A 21,726-nucleotide genomic window follows, 5' to 3' on the forward strand; every position below is an offset into this window, starting at 1 on the left:
TTTTTAATCCACTCTGCAATTTGCTTCCGTTTTATAGCAGAGTTCATGCCATTCACATTCACAGTTATTATTACTGACTGTCTATTCCCCTCCATTCTATTTACCCCCTTTGTACTTTTCCCCCCTTATTTCACCCTATTCCTCTTCACCCACGTTTTACTTCTTACCCCTGCTTCCCCTAATCTGCCCTCCCTTTTTATCACCCCCCTCTCTTTTCTTTACCCTTTTCTCCCTTGCTTTTGTCCTCCCTTCTATCAGACCCCCCTTTCCCTTCCCCTTTTGTTTCCCTAAAGAATGAGTTAAGTTTCTTTATCCCAATGAATGTATATGTTATTCCCTCTTTGAGTCAAATCTAATGAGAACAGGGTTGAAACAATGTTCCCCCCTCCTTTCTTTCCCTCTTCATATGATATAATTCATCCCATTCCACCTCCCCTTTCCTCTCCTCCCCATAGACTCCCTTCTTAACCCCTTAATTCTTTTGTATCATCACATCAAAGACAATTTATATTTATACCCTCTATATAAAGACCTTCTCTCTGCCCAAATACATTTACAGTTCTTAAGAGTTATGAGTATTATCTTCCTGTGTAGGGATATAAACAGTTTAACCTAATAGGGTAACTTTTTTTTCCCCCTCTGTTTACCTTTTTAAACTTCTCTTGAGTCTTGTATGTTGAGATCAAATTTTCTATTCAGTTCTGGTCTTTTCACCAGGAAAGATTGAAAGTCCCCAATATCATTAAATGTCCATCTTTTCCCTTGAAAGAAAATGCACATTTTTGCTGGGTAATAGATTCTCGGCTGCAATCCAAGCTCCTTTGCTTTCCGGAATATCATATTCCAAGCCTTGCGGTCCTTTAATGTTGAAGCTGCCAGGTCCCGAGCAATCCTGACTGTGGCTCCATGATATTTAAATTGCTTCTTTCTGGCTGCTTGGAGTATTTTCTCCTTCACATGGTAATTCTGGAATTTGGCTACAATATTCCTTGGAGTTTTCCTTTTGGGGTCTCCTTCAGGAGGTGATCGGTGGATTCTTTCAATGATGATTTTATCCTCTGATTCTATGATATCAGGGCAGTTCTCCTTAATAATTTCCTGGAATATGGTGTCTAGATTCTTTTTCTGGTCATGGCTTTCAGGCAGTCCAATGATTCTCAAATTGTCTCTCCTCGATCTTTTTTCCAGATCAGTTGTCTTTCCGATGAGGTATTTCACATTTTCTTCTATTTTTTCATTTTTTTGATTCTGTATTTCTGATTCCTGGTGTCTCATGGATTCCTTATCTTCCAACTGTCCCACTTTAATTTTTAAGGCATTGTTTTCTTCAGTGATATCATGCACCTTTTTTTCCATTTGGCCAAATGAATTTTTTAAGGCTCTGTTTTCTTCAGTGAAATTATGTGCTTCCTTTTCCAAGCTGCTGATTCTTTTTTCATAGTTTTCTTGTTTTGCTTTCATTTCTCTCCACATTTTTTCTTCTACCTCTTGCAATTGATTTTTAAAATCCTTTTTGAGCTCTTCCAGGAAGGCTTTTTGTTCATGCGACCAATTCACCTTCCCTCGTGAGGCTTCAGATGTAGGCAATTTGAGGGTATTGTCCTCATCTGACTTTGTGTTGGCTTCTTCCTTATTGATACAGAAGCTCTCAATGGAGAGGGCTCTTTTTTGCTTCTTACTCATTATTGCAGCTTATTTACTTATTCTTTAAGTTGAGGTCTGCTCTGGGGGCACCAGGGTCCCTGTTTTGGGCTTCTTGTGCAGGGGTATAGGTGCTGTGTGACTGGGTTTTTATTCTGAGGCCTTTACGGTGTGTGGAGATCCCCCACCCTGCACTTCCTGTCTGATTGTGCTCGGCCAGCCAGTCTCCGGACCCAGGCGTCTGATCCTGCCTGACCAGTTCGTAGCCCTCTCGGCCGGTGCAGGTAGGTTTTTCCACTGTCCTTCTTGGCCACCAGATTTTTGAACCAGGTTCCAGGGGCCTCAGTTGTTTGGCTGTGGCCCGTGGCTCCTGCTGACTTGCCCCGACCACCTTGGCGCTGGGTTGCTGCCCTGCGCTGGGCTTCCCTTTTGCCCGAGTCAGACCAACCTTTTCCTGAAGTCTTCTAAATTGTCTCTGGTTGGAGGACTGTGTCTCTCTGTCTCTTTGCAGGTTCTGTATTTTCAGAATCCGTCCAGAGGCTTGATTTAATGTTCTTTTTGAGGGAACAGAAGGAGAGCTCAGGCAGCTTGCTGCTCCCTCTCTGCCATCTTGGCTCCGCCCCTTGCCATTGTATTTTACTAAGAGTACCATGTAAAAGAATAACAATATCACAGAATGAGAGATGAAAGGGTTATTAGAATATGTGGCAAAAATAATATTCGTAGAAATATAGGTTCTTTGATTTAGGGCTAGAAGAGAACATAAAGGTCATTGGCCCAATCCTCTCATTTTACAAATGGTGTAACTAAAGCAAAGCAGCTACATATTTTATCCAGTCTTAGATAATACATATCTGATTTGGGTTCAAATCCAGGTTCTCCAGAATCCAATTTAATCATAGATTCCATTACCCATGATTTATCCCATAGGATAACTTTATCCCATAATAAGTTTAGGGCTCTCTAGGTTCATGATTTTATTGTTCCTGACTCTCTGAGAAGACAGATAGAGACATAGATACAGGGGACCTCACCAGTAAAATAGTGCAACCCTTGGATTTCCTAAATGAGGAAATTGAGTTTTGTATGAATTAATTAATTGTCCCATGTCCATACAGGCTGTATGTGACAGTGTTTGGCTTTAAACTCAAGCACTCCAATATTGTATCCAGTTAACCTAAAGAGTCCCAAGCCACTCAGTGCATCCTGAGCGACAACTCAATCAATCATATTCTAAACATGAATCTGTCTGAAAGAACATCAATCAATCAGATTGTTTTTAAAATTTTTTCACAAGAGATTTTACATGATACATTTTACCCTTTACTTAACTGCTCCTTTTCATACACTTAATAGGACACAAGTTATTCCCGAAATACATATAGCTAGAATTTTACAGAAAGGTCATTCAAGGAAATTTATGTCATTTTTTAAAGTACTGCTGTCATGGTTAAATATAGATCATGATCCTTAAAGCTTATTTTTAATATGGACAACAATTTATCTTGCTATCTTTTGCATCCAAAATCAGATGTTTCATCATCAAACTCTTAAGTGCTAACTTTTCTTTAAAAAAAAATTGCTATTTTCACACTCAGTTTGTAACCTTTCTTCCTGGTCTCAGTTATCTTTAAGCCCATCAAATCTATGTGGTAATCAATTTGCTTTTTCAATAATTCAAAATTCACTCCCTGTAAACTAATGCCTCAGTTTTTCCAAGAACCATAGTCTCTTTGACCTGGGAGAGAGCTCAGAGAAGATCTACTCCAATCTATACCTGAACATGAATCTTCCATGCAACATATTAAATGAGTGGATATCCAGTCTTAACTCAGAGACATCCAGTAAAGGAGAACCCACTAACTTAATGAAGCAGTATGTTACTCCTTGGAATAGCTCTATTATTAGGAAAGTTATTTTTTCTCTTTAATGTATTTTTTACAGCAATTCATAATGTAAATTACATTTTGAGACCTGAAACTGCAGAAAAAAATGTTTCCTACACTTTGATGACTTCAGTATATACAGATATCTACTTTTCTTCAATATAATATGTACATATATATATTCCACTATTGTGCAAAATTTATTAAATAAACATTTTGACTTTGTGTGGCAATTTAAGAATTTATAAAACAGTTCTGATTCTGTTACCCTCCTCACTAACTTTCACCTCAACTTCAAACTTAAAGTGACTCCCATTTATCCCTAGGGTGAAATATTAAGTCCTCTCTTTGGAACTTCAAGCTCTTCATAAAATTAACCATTCTTAATGATTCAATCTTGTTACCTCTTACTCTCCTTTATATACTCTATTGCCTCATCATACTGGACTCATTTCTGTTCTACCTAAAGTTCTCCATCTGCCATCTCTGTTCCCCATGCTTGAAATAAATTCATTCCTACTCTGTCTCTCTTTGCATCTTTGAGTTCCTTCAAAGCTTAGCCACCATCTCCCAAAGCTTAGCCACCATTCCCTAATTTGTATGAAATCATTGACCCTATATATCCCACTTTCTATGGCTGTCCCTTTCTAGCTGATATTCCATATTTCAAGCAAGTATTTCTTTTGAATATATTCTTAATATACTTACATACATATACATGGAGATCAGGGATGCTGAATTACAATATATATGGTTAAGAGGAAGGGGCAGAAAGACTGGAAAATGAAAAGGGTAAAGGTTGAGTGAATAGCTAAGAGAGAATTTTAAATTTGATCTTGCAGGTTACAGAGAGCCACTGGATATTCTTGAATTTTAGGGTTACATGGTCAGACATTCTTTTTTTTTAATTGTTATATTTTAATTTCCAACTTATCTCCCTCCCTACCTCCCCTACATAAAAGAAGGCCAACATTTGAGATATAAAAAGATAGATAGACAGACAGACAGACAGATAGATAGATAGATAGATAGATAGATAGATAGATAGATAGATGTATGGATGATAGATGGAACAATACAATATAGACTTCCATATATAAGTTCTTTCTCTGAAGGTGAATACTATTTTCCTTAACAAGTCATTTGCATTTTATTATAACATATATATTACTCAGAAAATCTTAACCATTCTCTGGTACTCTTTAAATGATATGGCTCTTACTATTTACATCATTCTCTTGGTTTTGCTCATTTCATTCTCCAATATTTCATGCACGTCTTTGCACATTTTTTTCTAAGGCCAGCCTACTCATCATTTCTTAAAGCATAATAGTATTCTATCACAATCATATACCACCAAAATTTATTCAGTCATTCCCCCAATTGATGGGAATCCCCTCAATTTCCAGTTCTTTACCACCACAAAAAGAGCTGGTCAGACCTATTCATTTTTTTTTGGTAAGGCAATTGGGGTTAAGTGACTTGCTCAGGGTCATCCAGCTAGTAAGTGTCAAGTGTCTGAGACCAGATCTGAACTAGGTCCTCCTGAATCCAGGGCCAGTGATCTATCTACTGTGCCACCTAGCTGCCCCCCAAGACCTATTCTTGTGAAAAAAAATACAATTAACATCCAAGTAGAGTATGAACCAGAGTGGGGTAAGAGTTGAGTCAGAGTGACTAAACTAAGGACTATTGCCATTGTTCAGGCAAAAAAGCAACTTGAGGCACTGCAGTAGGTTGGTGGTTGTTGTAGAGAAAAAGAAGTATACACAAGAGACAATGTGATGATACAAATGATGGGATTTGATAAGAGATTGCCTATGATAATGAGAGTGAGAAAGTGAAGGTAAAACCCAAGTTGGAAGCCTGCATTATTGGGAGGGTGGTGATAAAATTAAGAATAATAGTTTTCCATGGTTTTTGAGGGGAGGATAATGAGTTCAGTATTGGACTTATTGAGTTTAAGTTAAATTAATTTGTGAGACCTTGAATTTAAGGTAACAGCCAGTTGGAGATGTGAAACTGAAGGTTAAGATCATGATTAAGGTGATATATGCAGATTTGAAAATCATCAATATACAGGTAATTGAACCCATAAGATCAAATTCACCAAAAGAAATACTGTAGAAGGAGATGAGAAGAAGTCCAAGATGGAGGCCTAGGGGACAATTCCCATTACTGGGCATAAAGATCTTGTAAAGGAAGGGGAGAAGTGGTTAGATGTTTGGGGGGAGGGGGCAACTTGGATAGATTAATGTCACTGATACCTAGAAAAGTTGACTAGAAGAAGAATGTGATTGACAGTGCCAAAGACTATATTAGTTTGGGTAGTTCTTTAAACCTAGATGCCTGTTTAAATTTTCTACTACATCTAATCCATATTTTCCATGGTCACTTTTATTGAAGGTTTCCATAACTACTAACTGATAGTATTAAAATTAACTCGTGTTCTCCAGTGAAGTGGCTTCATACTTTTCCTACAGTTCAACACAACTCCCAGTGGGTGGCAACATTAGATCTTTTCCCCTAAAGACAAGCATATCTGTTGGTATACCAGAATATGGGGTAATTTTGCAATGTTTTTCCTATGTCCACATCACAGTTCAAACTGGTTAAGAGCAGAATGTCTCTACTCTGAAAGCTCTCTTTTGAAAAGACATTCCTGCTAAACATCAGCCTGTCATGAAAGGTTTTCCAATAGTCAAAAAGATGATCCTCACATCCCTATGCTAGTCTCCATGGAAACAATAATTTAGGATGGGTAGACTTCATTTTATGATCTCCTCTTTTCTACCAATAGCTATTTGGCACGTTTCTTGTCCACTTCAGCATTTTTCACAGATCCAGGCATTTGACAAATAGGCCAATTCCTCCGATTTCTTCCTAGACTCCAGTGTTCTTCTGGGGTCAACTAGAAAAGGCTATTCACATTACCTAGCATTTGTTTTTACAACAATTGGAGTAGGACTTACCAAGCATTTTCTTTTTAAATTAAATAAAATTGTGAATGGGCAGAGGGCAGGATACAGTTCTTTTCACTTATATTTTGAGGTGACATTTTTTCTTTTTCTTTGCATTTTATTTAAGCTATAGAATTTTAAATATGAAAGGAAATGTACCCATAATTTCAAAGTTGGTAGAAATAATAGCATCTAGACCAAAATATAGCTAAAAGGTATCCCCATTTGAACATACACTGCAAGGGACTATCTGACTTTTGCTTGAAGTACTACAATGCAGCTCTTATTTCTCCCCAAGGCAAGCTGTCTCACTTTTAAATAGATCTAATTGCAAGGGATTTTTCTTTGAATTTGGCTTAAAATTAGCTTTTTTGTAATTCTAGCCTTTAATTTTTAGATCACAGAACCAACTCAGGATTATGAGGGACCACAAATCTTCTTCTTTGAAGATTTTATTTTACAGATGAAGAAATTGAGGCCCAAGTAGGGTAATGGCATTGTGCAATTTTATATATGTAATTAGTTTCAAAGGTATTTTGTGTGTGTGTGGGGGGGGAAATGGGGCAATAATAATTAATTGGCTTCCCAAGGTCACCCAGCTAGTAAGTGTCAAGTGTCTGAGGCCATATTTGAACTCAGGTCCTCCTGAATTCAGGGCAAGTGCTTTATCCATTGCATTACCAAGCTGTCCTTTAGTTTCAAAGGTATGATTTGAACCTGGGTCCCCTGAATCCAGATCCACTGCCCTTCACATTGCACCATGCTTTATTCTCTTCCAGGCAATAGCCTAAAATATATTTGAAGTCAGACACCATGTTTCCTTTCTCCTCCAAGGTATCCTGTTATCTTCACCAAGCTAGACATTGTTGTTTCTTTTTTTTTAATCCAGCTTTCTTGTCCCATCACCTCATTTTAAATGTAAGAAAACTGAGATTCCGAGTTTAAGCAGCCAATCCGCATCATATAATTATAAAATAGTAAGGCTGGGAAGGTAGAAGGAATGAACTCCCAGTTGACTGCAAATTTAAGTTTATACCGCAACAACCATTGGTAGGTATAGATCCAAATACATTAGAGGAAAAGGGAAAAATTTTGATATAAACCTGGAGAACAATCTTCTAACCATTGATCAGGGTGGAGTGCTTCTGACTATAACCACTGCTAAGAAAAACAAAACAAAACAAAACAAAAACTCCATCATCTCTCTCCTAAAATGACTTTGTTTTTACTAGAACCAGCTATTTATAAAGAAGTTGAAGAGAAGAGCTATTGTTCCTGCAATGTGCTTCCTATTTGCCAAGTTACTGTCAGTCCAGAAAAGGTTATACCGTGATTGATTTCAGGAAAACATATCTACACCATTCCAAAGTATAAGCATTTGAAAGGGGTTGGCTGAGAAATTGACAAGGGGCATAAGAAAAGCTTAGGAGAGAGTTAGGAAAGAGCACTATGTTGAATGCCATACATATATCTCATGGTTGTTTCTACTTTCCTAGTGGTGACTTAGCACAACTGTATATCCTCATAGTGGGAGTCATTTCTCCAGGAAGATCCATAGTTTTCTGCCCATTAAAACCAACCAAACAAAAATGTGCAATTGTAATAGTAGCTATTCATATGAACTCTGTCATGTGCCAAGGTATAAATTAACAGACAGCTCACTGTTCTTTGAATCAGAACATCTTGGTATTTCCACTTGCTATGACCATCCACCCCTTTTTAAAAAAGTCTTTCTTAATGACTTAGCTATGGGCATAGAATTGTGTAAGCTGCCAGGCATAAGAAAGACAAAATAATCTGTAAGTCCCGCCCTCAAAAAGTGTATCTTCACATGGGCATACCATTTAATTTACCTGAGTCTCAGTTCCCTCATCTATAAAATGGGAATAATAATACAAAAAATGCAAGCATGTTGTGAAGGGTATTCTTTGGGGTGGAAAATTCATATATATATATATATATGTATGTATGTATATATATATATATATGTGTGTGTGTGTGTGTGTGTGTATATGTATATACACATGTATATGTATGTGTATGTATATATGTATGTATATGTGTGTATGTATATATACATGTGTATATGTATATGTGTGTATATATTTATATATGTGTATATATGTATTCATACATTTCCCAAAAGAATTTACAAATAAATGTTTTGTATGTTTACTTTTCTGTATTAAATAAAATATTTGAGATGAATAGAAATTTTGATATTATCTTGTGACAGTGATGTTCATCCCTGTGCAATTCTATTGACTATAGACTGATTCAGAATATCTGACCTTAACAAGATGAAATTAGAGTGAGCTGTTTTTTGCAACTTTGCTAAGTTTTGAGTTTAGTGCTAGATTTTAGGGTAATATGCATGTTTCTTCTTTTTTCTGCATTTTTAATTCTGTACATTTTCAGAATGGATATTTTTGTAAGGAAATATATGAGAATTTTTGGTCTCAAAAAGCACAGTTCAATGATTACTAGAAATGTTGGAGAGACTGTTGGTCTGGGGAAATAAATTTTACAAAGTTCAAACAAATTCACTATAAAATGGCCAATTGGGAAAATATCATCCATTCACAGGTAAGCCAACCTAATATAATAAAAAAGAGAATTCTACTTAAAATTATTTATTTATTCTTTGGCTATACCAATCAAATTACCAAAAATATTTCATAGAGCTAGAAAAATTAAAAAATATCATCTGGAAGAACAGAAGGTCAAGAATATCAAGGGAATGAATGAGAAAAAAAGCAAAGGAAAAATGGCCTAGGTTTACCAGATTTAAAACTATATTATAAAGAAGCAATCATCAAAACTATTTGGTGCTGGCCAACAAATAGAGTGGTAGATCAGTGGAATAGGTTATACACATAAGACAGTAGCAAATGATTATATTAATCTACTGTTTGATAAACTCTAAGTCTCCAGCTGGGATAAAAGCTCACAATTTGACAAAAATCTGCAGGGAAAACTGGAAAACAGCATGTCAAAACTAAGCATAGGCCAACGACTTATACCATATGCCAAAATAAGGTCAAAATGGGTTAATGATTTAGAATGAAAGGGTGGTACCATTGGCAAATTAGGAGAGGAAGGCCTAGTTTAACTCTCAGATCTATGGAGAGAGGAAGTCATGACCAAACAAGATATAGAGAATACTATGAAACGCAAAATGGATCAATTTGATTATATTACATTAAAAGGTTTTGCACAAACAAAAATAATGTAACCAAGATTAGAAAGAAAACAGAAAGCTGGAAAACATTTTTATAACCAGTGTTTCTAATAAAGGCCTCATTTCTCAGATATATAGTAAACTGAATCAAATTTGTAAGAATACAAGTCATTTCCCAATTGAGAAATGGTCAGAAGATATAAACAAGCAGTTTTCATATGAAAAAAAATTAAACAATCTATAGTTATATGAAAAAATGCTCTAAATCATTATTTATTAGAGAAATGCCAATTAAAACATCTCTGAGGCACCACCTCATACCTACCAGATCGGTTAATGTGTAAAAAATGATAAATGTTGGAGAATATGTGGGAAAATTTGAACACAAATATATTGTTGATAAGAGTTGTGTACTGACATGACCATTCTTGAGAGCAATTTGGAAATATGCCCAAAGGGCTATAAAACTATGTATACTCTTTGACCCAGCAATACTATTATCAGATCTGTATCACAAAGTTATCATAAAGTAGAGAAAAGATCCTATATGTAAAAAATATTTATAGCAGTATTTCTTGTGGTGGCAAAGAATTGGAAATTGAGGGAATGCCCATCAATTAGGGAAAGACTGAATAATTTGTGATATATGAATATTATGGAATACTATTGTGCTATAACAAATGATGAGCAGGTGGATTTCAAAAAACCCTGGAAAGACTTATTTGAACTGATGCTGATATAGAACCAGGAGAACATTGTCCATAGTAACAGAAACATTGTGTGATGATCAACTGTGAAAGACTTAGCTCTTCTCAGTAATACAATGATCTGAGGGAATTGCAAAAGTTTCATGATGGAAAATGTGCTCCTCTTTCAGAAAAACAAAACAAAACAAAACAAAAAACAAAACAAAACAAAAAAAAAACAAACTATGGAGCCTGAATGCAAATCAAAGTATACAATTTTCACTTTGTTGTTGTTATTTTTCTTTCTTTTTTCTCTTTTGTTCTGATTTTTCTTTTATAACATGACTAATATAGAAGTATATATAACATGTTTGTGTATATATATATATATATATATATATATATATATATATATATATATATATACACACACACACACACACACACACATATATACCTACACACAGACACACACACATATACATATAACAAATAATTCCTATATGTTATTCTTGCCCCTTGGGGAGGGAGGGAAGAAAGGAGAGGGAAAAAGTTGGAACTCAAAATCTTACAAAAATGAATGTTGAAAACAATACTTACATGTACTATGAAAATAAAATAAAATACTACCAAGAAAAACAAACAAACAAATAAATAAATAAAAGACTCTGCAGCCACTGTCTATTATCCTTCCCAGCACTCTCTCTCCTTCTCTTTCTCCTCTCTATCTTCATATGTTCCTCTCTCCCTCTTTCTCCCTTTTTCTCTCCCTATCTTTCCTCTCCCTCTCCCCCCCCTCTCTCTTCCTCTTCTCTATGTTTTTTCTCTTCTCTACCTCTCTCTCAACTTTCTGTACATTTGTATATATTTGTTTCATTCCATTATAATGAAATTTATTTGTTTCATCAAAAATTTTGTGGAGGCTTCATTTTTTTACAAAATAGTTTATCTGTATGTGAATAAACAATCTTAGTTTTCCATGCCTTTTGTTTTGTTTTACTAGGAAAACTTCCAGTACTCTGATAGGCAAACACAAGTGCACAAATGAATAACAGATCAGAGACCATTGTTTTCATCACTTTTGCCTTTGCAATAATCTGTGCAATAATATGGACAAATTATACTTGGAAAAATAAATCATGGACACTTCCAACCTCTTTATTGTTCATTTGTATTGAGACTGAAAAACCCCAAGAGCAATTGCTTGGGACACATCTTATTAGAAAAGCAACAAAGGTGGCCACCACTGAAAACAGCTCAAAGTATGATTTTAAATCCACCCATTATGCTTTTGCCACAGGCAAAGGGCAGGGGGGGGGGTGTGGATTCTAATCAGTGAGCAACTGTTTCCACCATATGTGCACTGCCAATGAGGTGTAGAAGCAGAGGAAAGATTAAGGAGGAAAAAAAACATATCATCAAGTTCATTACCTCTGTCTCTTCAAACTAAACTCAAAGTAATAAGATTTTGGATTTTATTTAAAAATCATATAACAAAAAAGAGTTAAAGAAATGCATAAAGATGTGCATAAATCAAAAGAAATGCAACTATTTAATCCAGTGAGCTGTATTCTTAGGTTGTGAGATGGAAATATTAGGATACATATTCACTTTGAAAGGGATTTTGAGGGTACATATTTTCTCTCCAATTAATAGAGAGACTAGATTTTCCTTTTATTAACTTGCACATATATCTTATTTTAAAAATGCAGAACTAATACTCCCTCAATAAATATCTAGATAAAAATAATATTTTATTTTTACAAGTTCTTTCCATGCAAGTTAACAAAATGAATCTGTTACCTTATATATTGTTTTATAAAGTTATACTCAATCTACAGCTATACACATTCACAGCACAAATGTACACATACATAAATACACATGTGTACACACACACACATACATGTACGTGTGAACCCATTCGGGGTTTTCTTGGCAAGGATATTAGAGTGATTGGTCATTTCCCTTTCCAGATTGAACAAATGAAGCAACTAAGAACAGTGTTAAGAGACTTGCCCAGGGTCACACAATTAGTAAGTGTCTGAGGCCAGACTTGAACTGATGAAGATAACTCCAGACCCAGGACTCTATCCATTGCTCCTACTTCAAAGGATAGCCTGACTCCAATACTACCTCCCTATGCACTATGTCATGTTGCTTCTTCAATCATTTTGATCTTCAAAACAATCATTGGAGGCAGCTCAAGTATCTGCTCTTCCCCAAAGAATGGATAAGAAAACTGAGGTACATACAAGCAAAGTGCAGACTTCCACAGTGAATGAATGAAAGGAGCTGGGGCTGAGATAACTCCCTGTGGCCCATCCCTGGTTCTTCCCATCAGATCACACTAATGCTTCATTGTGGTGTCAACACTGCAGGAGTCCCACATAACCCATCATACACATCAGCAGTAGGTTGACAGGGGCACAGGATGGCTGGCAGGGTTTCTAGACCACCCCTGGGGACCTTCAATCTCTCTGGGCATGCAGATGTCTTTGCCCAGGCACCAGGGGTTCTCTCATTCCCATTATTAGGGAATCTAAGATCCACAAAGACCACAGCATGAATCCATGCATTAGAAATTGTTTGGTATTGTATTTTCATAGGGATGTGGCAAAATCAGAAAGTGTAATAGTCACAATACTACAAAAAGCAACTGAAGAGGTCATAGGATTGGAGAAGACAAGAAGACCTGTAGTGCAAGAAGACTCTGGGGAAACAAAAATAAGTAACAAACAATGAAAACACACAGGGTGCATCAACCTAGCAAGGCACAAACTGAGAAGGGATATAAAAGCAATCTATTGTAGTGGGTAGAAAGGGTCCCACTTTGCCAGAGTCAGGCCAACTTCATCTCTACCCAGGGTTCTGAGGTTACTGGTGATTCCTCCAAATCTTTTCTATGATGAATTTTATCCACCAAGTGAGATTGCCCTGTGCTCTGCTACACTAAAAAAAAAAAGCAGGAAAAATAGAAACCCTATAAACAAAGTTTACTAAATTCACAAGTGTAGCTGGGACAAAGTACCCAGCAATAGCAAATTCCCTTGGTAGAAGAACTTAAAAGATATAATTGGGTGGGACAAGCTGGTAGCCAAAGGAATTCTCACCTAAATTCCGCCCCCCCCCCTCTCCCCGCATGGTAACTCAGGGAGACAGAAGGCAGTTGAAGCAAAGGCAATGTGAGGGTTGGTTATCAGATTTGAGCCCTAATAATCTGAAGAATGGGAGCTGCTTGGGGGCAATAATAGATATCTGTAATTTGTGAAAAGCTGGCATGTGGTAGAAAAATGAGACTTGTTCTGCTTAGAGTCAGATGACAAAATGAGAACTTAGGGAAATAATTTGCAAAGAAAAATATTTACACTTAACTAAAGAATTTCTAAACAATAAGTGGTATAAAGAAGTGGAAAATGGCAACTTCAGAGGTAACAATAATAATGGAAAAAACACTGAGGTCTATGATTTTACTCTTTTTTTTTTTTTTTTTTGCGCGGGGCAATGGGGGTTAAGTGACTTGTGCAGGGTCACACAGCTAGTGAGTGTCAAGTGTCTGAGGCCGGATTTGAACTCAGGTACTCCTGAATCCAGGGCCAGTGCTTTATGCACTGCACCACCTAGCCGCCCCCAATGATCTTACTCTTAAAGGGATACCTCATGTGAGGAACATCCTTCTACCAATTCAGCTTGGCAAATTTTCTTCATCTTTTGGCTTGAATGAGTTGCCTAGAGCAGTGATGTCAAACTCAAATTGAAACATGGGCCCACTAAAATATACATAAGGATTCAGGTGGGCTATAATTTGATTTAAAAAACAACTTATTAACATTATCTACATTTTATTGTATTTTATGTATTTGTTAAATATTTTCCCATTACTATTTAATAGGATTCAGACAGCACCAGGAAGCATGGTAGGGATATCCAGACCCCTGGGTATGTGAAATATCTGGCTTAGAAATGGAGAGGCTGAGGGATTTGCCTATCACAAGAGAACAAGTATTTGTCAGATCTGGGAACTGAATCCACTTCTGCCTCTCTCCAGCTCATTACTCAATTTACTGCAGTGCATCATTTAAAATTGGTAGCTGGCAATTACATAATACCTGAAAATGGCAAGAGGTTTTCATGTTTCATTTGAGTCTTCTGGAGGATCTTTAAAAAAAGTGGAGATGATGACTTTTGGGCTTGGTTAGAGTGGGAATGCTTTGTGGAGGAGAGGCACAATTATCTATGCTATGGTCCTGACGAACCTTCATGTTCAATAATTTTATCAAATACTCAGGAATGACTTCATGCTACAGTATGGGATCTCAAAGGGGTTCAATGAGAACAATGTTACCTAGCTGGACTGAGGGAGCAAATAGAACCACTTTAAGAAACTGAACAAAGATTCCAGGCTTCTTTGCATAGCCCAAAACAGGTAGCCAGCATGTCTGAAAATCAAACTTTGTACTGTTCATCTGATGAATCACTCAACCAGTTAACAATTGATCAAGCATCCATTATGTAGCAGACACTATGAATGATTCAAGGAATACAAACAAAAACGTGAGACCACCCCTTCCTTCAGAGAAATTACCTTCTACCGGGGAAGATGATAGAAATTAGCCACAAACTTTCTCTTTTATGGGTCAATTTGTGACTCTCTTCCCAGCTCCTTAGCCAGCATATGTGTACAAGATATTTGCTTGCTTGAACTTTTAAATTAATCTGAGATAAGTAAATAAAGATGAGTGAGTTTTGATTCATTAAATTTTTCCATAAACTTTGAGCAATGTATTATTCTCAATAGGTAAACTGATTAGATAATACAAAGGAAATCACTGCTGAATAATAAAAATGTAAACAACTATTAAGAAATGAGGGGATAAAACCTGAAAAATTCAGAGAATCATTGGAAATGTGTTATGAGATGATATACGGAGAAGAAAGTAGGAAATGAAAAGCATCATATGCTGGGGTCCTCACTCAATGTAACCTATACCTGAATATAAAAGTTGTCTACAAAACATTCAAACAAGTGTCCAGCTGTTCCCTGCTTGAAGACATCCAGTGAAAGAGAACCAACTCCTCCTAATATAGGTGAATATATTTTGTTTATATCTAATTCTTTGGATTCTATTTCCATATATCAAGCATTTATTTGGCTCACCATAAGTGACTTATCAAACTTATGGACCTGTGCTGGTCACATAGTGAGACTGAGGGGTAAGAAATAAAATGGTACAGAGACCTATGGTATCAAACGAAACAGAACATACCTCTGGTATATTGAATAAATGCTTGAGAGAATCAGTGGGTGTTGGAGGAAATATGGACTGGAGTGATACTGGATGAAATTGTATGTATGAAGTGTAATCTGCAAGTGTTCAGGAAGAAATCTACCCTTGGGACTTATTCTAGATCTAGGCAACCATGAAGGCTGGGATATGAGAATTATATTTGAAGAGCAAAAGAGTAGCCATTGAATCCAAGAATAATTTCACCAGCAAATTTGAGTGTAATATGGAATAAAAAACAAGGGACATTTGATATATTGAAGATTTTTAGGCATTTGTAAAAAAAAACACCAGAACTTAATGGAAAATTTGTTATAAATGAGTTAAAAGAAATATAAGGAAAACATAAAAATAATTACAAGATACTTATTAAGGTCAAACTGTTTACTTATAACATATGGAAATGTTGTCAATACATTAAAGTTGTCGTCATTACTAAGGTGATTTGAAAGAAAGTTGGGGTTGATTTTTTTCTAAAAAAATTGGGTAGGAAAAGGTAAAAAGTATCTGTTTTCTCATAAAAGGGACATGAGGGGCAGTTAGGTGGTGCAGAGGATAAAGCCCCAACCCTGGATTCAGGAGGACCTGAATTCAAATCTGGCCTCAAACACTTGACACTTACTACCTGTATGACCCTGAGCAAGTCACTTTACCTCCATTGCACTGCAAAACAAACAATCAAATAACAACAACAACAACAAAACAAACAAAAAAGGGACATGAAATAGGAATTAATATAAAAAGCAGGTGGGGTGGAGGCTGGTAATTTTGGAACCTTACTCTCATCTGGATTAAAGACCATACAACATATACATCTGGACAGGGTTAGAAATCTTTTGAACTTCTAAAGAGAAGAGAACACTGGGGATAGGATGGGGAAGAGACTTTTAGAAGGAGGTATAGATTAAGATGAGGAGGGTGAGGGGAGAAAATAAGGGAGGGACTTTTAGAGGGGGGATATAGTAAGTAATAAGAAGGTAAAAGGAGAGGACAAGATTAGAGGGGTAGAGTAAAAACATAAGCTGGGAAGGAAAATAGTGTGTACAAATAAGATGGAGGGAAATTCACAAATAGTCATTATGACTTTGAAAATGAATGGGTTGAATTTACCTATAAAACAGAAACAGCCAGATAGATTAAAAATCAGAATCCAACCATATGTTGTTTACAAGAAACACAATTTAAGAACTAGAAATAAACACAATAAAAATAGAGGATTGGAGTAGAATTTAGTATGCTTCATCTGTTGTTAAAAAACGTATTTGTAACAATTATTATCTCAGACGAAGTTATAGCTAGAATAGATTTAATTAAAAGAGATAAACAGGGTACGTCCATTTTGATAAAGGTGCCATGGATGATATAATACCAATACTTAAGCTATGTGCACCAAATACTATAGTATCTATTTTTTTAAGTTAAATGAAGTACAGATAGTAGTTGTGTAACTTTAATTGTCCCTTCTCAGAATGAGAGAAATCTAACAAAAAAAAATTAGAAAGAAGTTAAGGAAGAGAATAGAATTCTAGATGAGCTAGATATGATAGATATCTGGAAATAATTGAATAATAATGTAATACACTTTTAAAAAATTAAAAAAATGATTCATGGGGGCAGTTAGGTGGCGCAGTGGATAGAGCACCGGCCCTGCAGTCAGGAATACCTGAGTTCAATTCCAGTCTCAAGCACTTAACACTTACTAGCTGTGTGACCCTGGGCAAGTCACTTAACCCCAATTACCTCACTAAAAAAACCTAATTAATTAATTTAAAAGAAGAGTCATGGTACATTTACAAAGTTTGGCCATATTTTAGTACATAATAAATTTCATGGTTAAAAGCAGAAATATTAAAACATCATTTTTTCATCATAGTGTAATAAAAGCATATGTAATAAAGAACCAAAGAAACACAGATTGAAATTAATTGGAGATTACACAACCTAATTCTAAAGAATGAGTGGGTAAAAGAACAAATCATAAAAAAAAAACCCAACAATTTCATTCAGGGGAATGAAAATAATGATACATCATATCAAAACCTATGGGATAGGGCAAAAATAGTCATTAGAGGAAAATGTATCTTTTCTTCATTTGTTTGTGAGAGAGGAAAATGTATCTTTAATGTGTGCATCAGTAAAATAAAGTAAGAGGAGATTTAAGATATGGGAATGAATTAAAAATAAAACAGAAAAAAAGAATACATTTAAAATCCCCAATTAAAAAGTAAATTTGAAATTACAAAAAAAAAAAGTTTGTTAGACTAAGCATTTCAAACCAAGAGGTAACATGAAAAAAGGAAAAACAAAACAAAACAAAACAAAAAAAAAAACCTTTTCAAATTTTGCCTAAGAAATTTCAGTTGCATGACCCTGGCAATCTACTTAACATAACAGTGTCTGGGTTTGCTTATCAATAAAATGATAGAAACCAGACAGTTGAGAGGGAAATTTACCTTCACTCTACAAAATTCCTCTCAAAACAATGTGAAAAATAACACCACCAATAAATTTCTGGAGAAGCAAAGATAATGAAGTGTCTAGGTGAAACAAGTTTCCAAGGAGAGATAACTTAAAAGGTCACAGGGAAGGTCTGTTTTATGATGGTCATAGGCAGGCCTTGCAGCACAGTGTAGGATTTTTATTTTTTGCCAATATTGAAAAGGAAAAGTATGAATTTACTACCAATGAAGATTTTTTTTCATCAATTAAGATCTATTTTGTCCAATACTGTGCCATTAAAACCTAATCTAAGTAAAATGGATGAACATTTACAAAAAGATAAATATTTAGATCAACAGAAAAGGAAATATGACAGTTAACACATCTTAGAAAAAGAATGTGAACAAGCCTTTTGCCTACAAAAAAAACATATCCCAGAACTAGATGGTTTCAGAAATGAATTTTATCAAACATTTAAGCAACAATTATTTATTATCTATTTTTTTTTTTTGCAGGGCAATGAGGGTGAAGTGACTTGCCCAGGGTCATACAGCTAGTAAGTGTATCAAGTGTCTGAGGTCAGATTTGAACTCAAGTCCTCCTGAATTCAAGGCCGGTGCATTATCCACTGTGCCACCTAGCTACCCCAGGAACAATTAATTCTAAAGCTAAACTATTTGGGAAAAAAAAGACAAAGAAGTCTTACCAGGTTATTTTTATGACACAAATATTGCACTGATGCTTAAACCAGAAAAACCAAAAAGATAGAAACAAACCTATAAACCAATTCTCTAATGAATATTGATGAAACATAAAATAAAATACTAGGAAAAGATTATAGCTATATATCACAATGACCATATACTAAAGCAAGGTCAGATTTATAGCAGGGATGCAGGGCTGGTTCAAAAGTAGCATCATAATTGACCATATCAATAGGAATGCCAAATCCAATCAAAAGATTATATTAATAGATGCAGAAAGGTTTTTATGAAAAAACAGTCATTTATATTAAAAGCACTAAAAAGTATATAAATGGATGGAGATTTACTAAAAATGATAAACAGCATTTATTTAAAGCCATCAACAAGTCTTATCTGTAATGAGATAAGTTAGAAACATTCCCAACAAGATCGAGGGTGAAACAAAGATGCCCATTATCATTGCCTTTATTCAATATTGTACTAGATATGCTAGCTATGGTAATAAGAGAAGAAAAATTAAAGAAATTAAAAGAGATCATGTGGAAAGTATAAAAAAATCAACTGAAATAATTTAAAACTTTAGCAAAGTTACAGGACATAAAATAAAATTACATAAAACTTCAGCATTTATACATACATACATGTTGTAAGGGCCTAAAATTCTAGCTGTGATGTCTAAAATCTAATGAGAGGTTGCCTTAAATTAGAAAACGTATATTACCAATCTTTGGGCATTAAGTATGTATTAAAGCATATTCAGGGTTAGTAAAGAGACACACGTGGATAAAGTATAAGATTTGCCTGCTCTCCCTATCCTGCCTGTCTCTGCCACCAAGCCACTGTCCGGACACAAAAAGGCCTCACTCCTAAGCAGCTTCTCCCTGAAGCCTCCTGTGAAACAGGAAATAGGGCTATCATCACACACAGATCAAAGATAATTGACTAGTAACAATGATTGACAGGACCCACGGGCAGCAGAAATCACATCCTGAGGCTGATCTAACCTTTGAAACCCCAGAAAGGTCATTTCAGGATGCCAAAGTCACATAGTTTCTTTTCAGGCCAGAGTTCACAATGTCCCTCCCAGCAGAGGGTGTCATTCCAATAGTCACAATGTACATATACATAAGCATACACATATGCATATATGTATTCCAGCAGGAAGAGATAGAAGAAGAAATTCCATTTAAAATAACTATAAAATATATAAAATCTTTGGGAGTCTACTTGCCAAGACAAACCCAGAAAATATATGATCACAATTACAAATCACTTTTCACACAAAGACAGATTTATACATTTGGAGAAACATTAATTGCTAATGTATATGCCTATTTAATAGAATAAAAATGTTACTTCTACTTATATTAATTTATTTATTCATTGCCATATCACTCAAACAACCAAACAATTTAAAGAGCTAGAAAATTAATAACTAAATTCATCTGAAAGAACAAAAGGTCAAGAATATGAGAGGAATTGATATAAAAACATTAATAAAGGTTGTCTAGCAATACCAGATTTAAAATTATATTAAAATATGGTTATAGGAGAAAATATTTCTGGCTAAGAAATAGAATAGTAGATCAGTGGAATAGTTAAGTATACAATACACAGATGTAAATAACTACAGTATTTGATAAGCTCAAAAATCCAAGCTTTGGGGGAAACAATCCATTATTTGAGATACTGTGAAAACTAGAAAGCAATTTGGCAGAAACTAGGTATAGAATAACATATCATACTACACACCAAGATAAGGTCAAAATGGTACATGATTTGGACATAACGGTGATCATATAAGCAAATTAGAGGAACATGGAAAACTATCCATTTTAGATCCATGTATAAGGAAAGTGTTCATGACCAGATTATGAATGTATAGAGAACATTACAAGATATGAAGGAATGATTTTGATTACACTAAAGAAATTTCATTCAAACCAAACAAATACAGCCAAGTTTAGAAGGAAAGCAGACAATTGAGGTATTTTTTTTATAGCAAGTTACTTTTTTTCTAATAAAGGCCTCATTTCTCAAATATATAGAGGACTTAGTCAAATGTAAGAGAATACAAATTATTCCCCAACAAATAAATGACCAAAAAATATGAACAGGAAGCTTTGACAAAAATAAATCAAACTTATTATTGAGTAGAGCAATCCAAATTAAAACAACTCTGAGGTGCCAATTCACCCATCAAATTTGCTAATATGACAGAAAAGGAAAATTACAAATGTTGGAGTGAATATGAGAAAATTGGGACACTAATTCATTGTTTGTGGTATTATGAACTGATCCAATCATTTTGGATAGCAATTTGGAACTATACCCACAAGTTTATGAAACTGTGCATAGCTTTTAACACAAAGGTGTGTATTCCAAAGAGACTTAAAATGATCTATATGTAAATATGCATGTATGTGTATGTATATGCATTAAATATATAATGTATATATACATATATTTACATATATATGGCTCTTTTGTGGTGGCAAAGAATTACGAATTGAGGAGATGCCCTTTAATTGGGAAATGATTGAACATGCTTTGATACATGATTGTTAAAGAATAATATTGGACTATAAGAAATGATGAGTGGGATGCTTTGAGAAGTAAAAAGGGAAGAGTTATATGAACTGGTATAAAGTGAGGTGAGCAAAACCATGAGACCATGGTACAAAGTAACAGCAATATTTTGCCATTATCAATTGTGAATGGCATCTATTTTGAGAAATGCAATGATCTAAGATAATTCCAAAGGTTTTATGATAAAAAATAATGCCTACCTCCAGAGACAGAATGAAAGGAATCTAAATGTGAAATGAGGCATACTTTTTTTTTTTTTTGGCAGGGCCATGAGGGTTAAGTGACTTGCCCAGGGTCACACAGCTAGTAAATGTCAAGTGTCTGAGGTCGGATTTGAACTCAGGTCCTCCTGAAT

Source organism: Dromiciops gliroides, chromosome 4 (assembly GCF_019393635.1).
Source record: "Dromiciops gliroides isolate mDroGli1 chromosome 4, mDroGli1.pri, whole genome shotgun sequence".
Classification (NCBI taxonomy): Eukaryota; Metazoa; Chordata; class Mammalia; order Microbiotheria; family Microbiotheriidae; genus Dromiciops; species Dromiciops gliroides.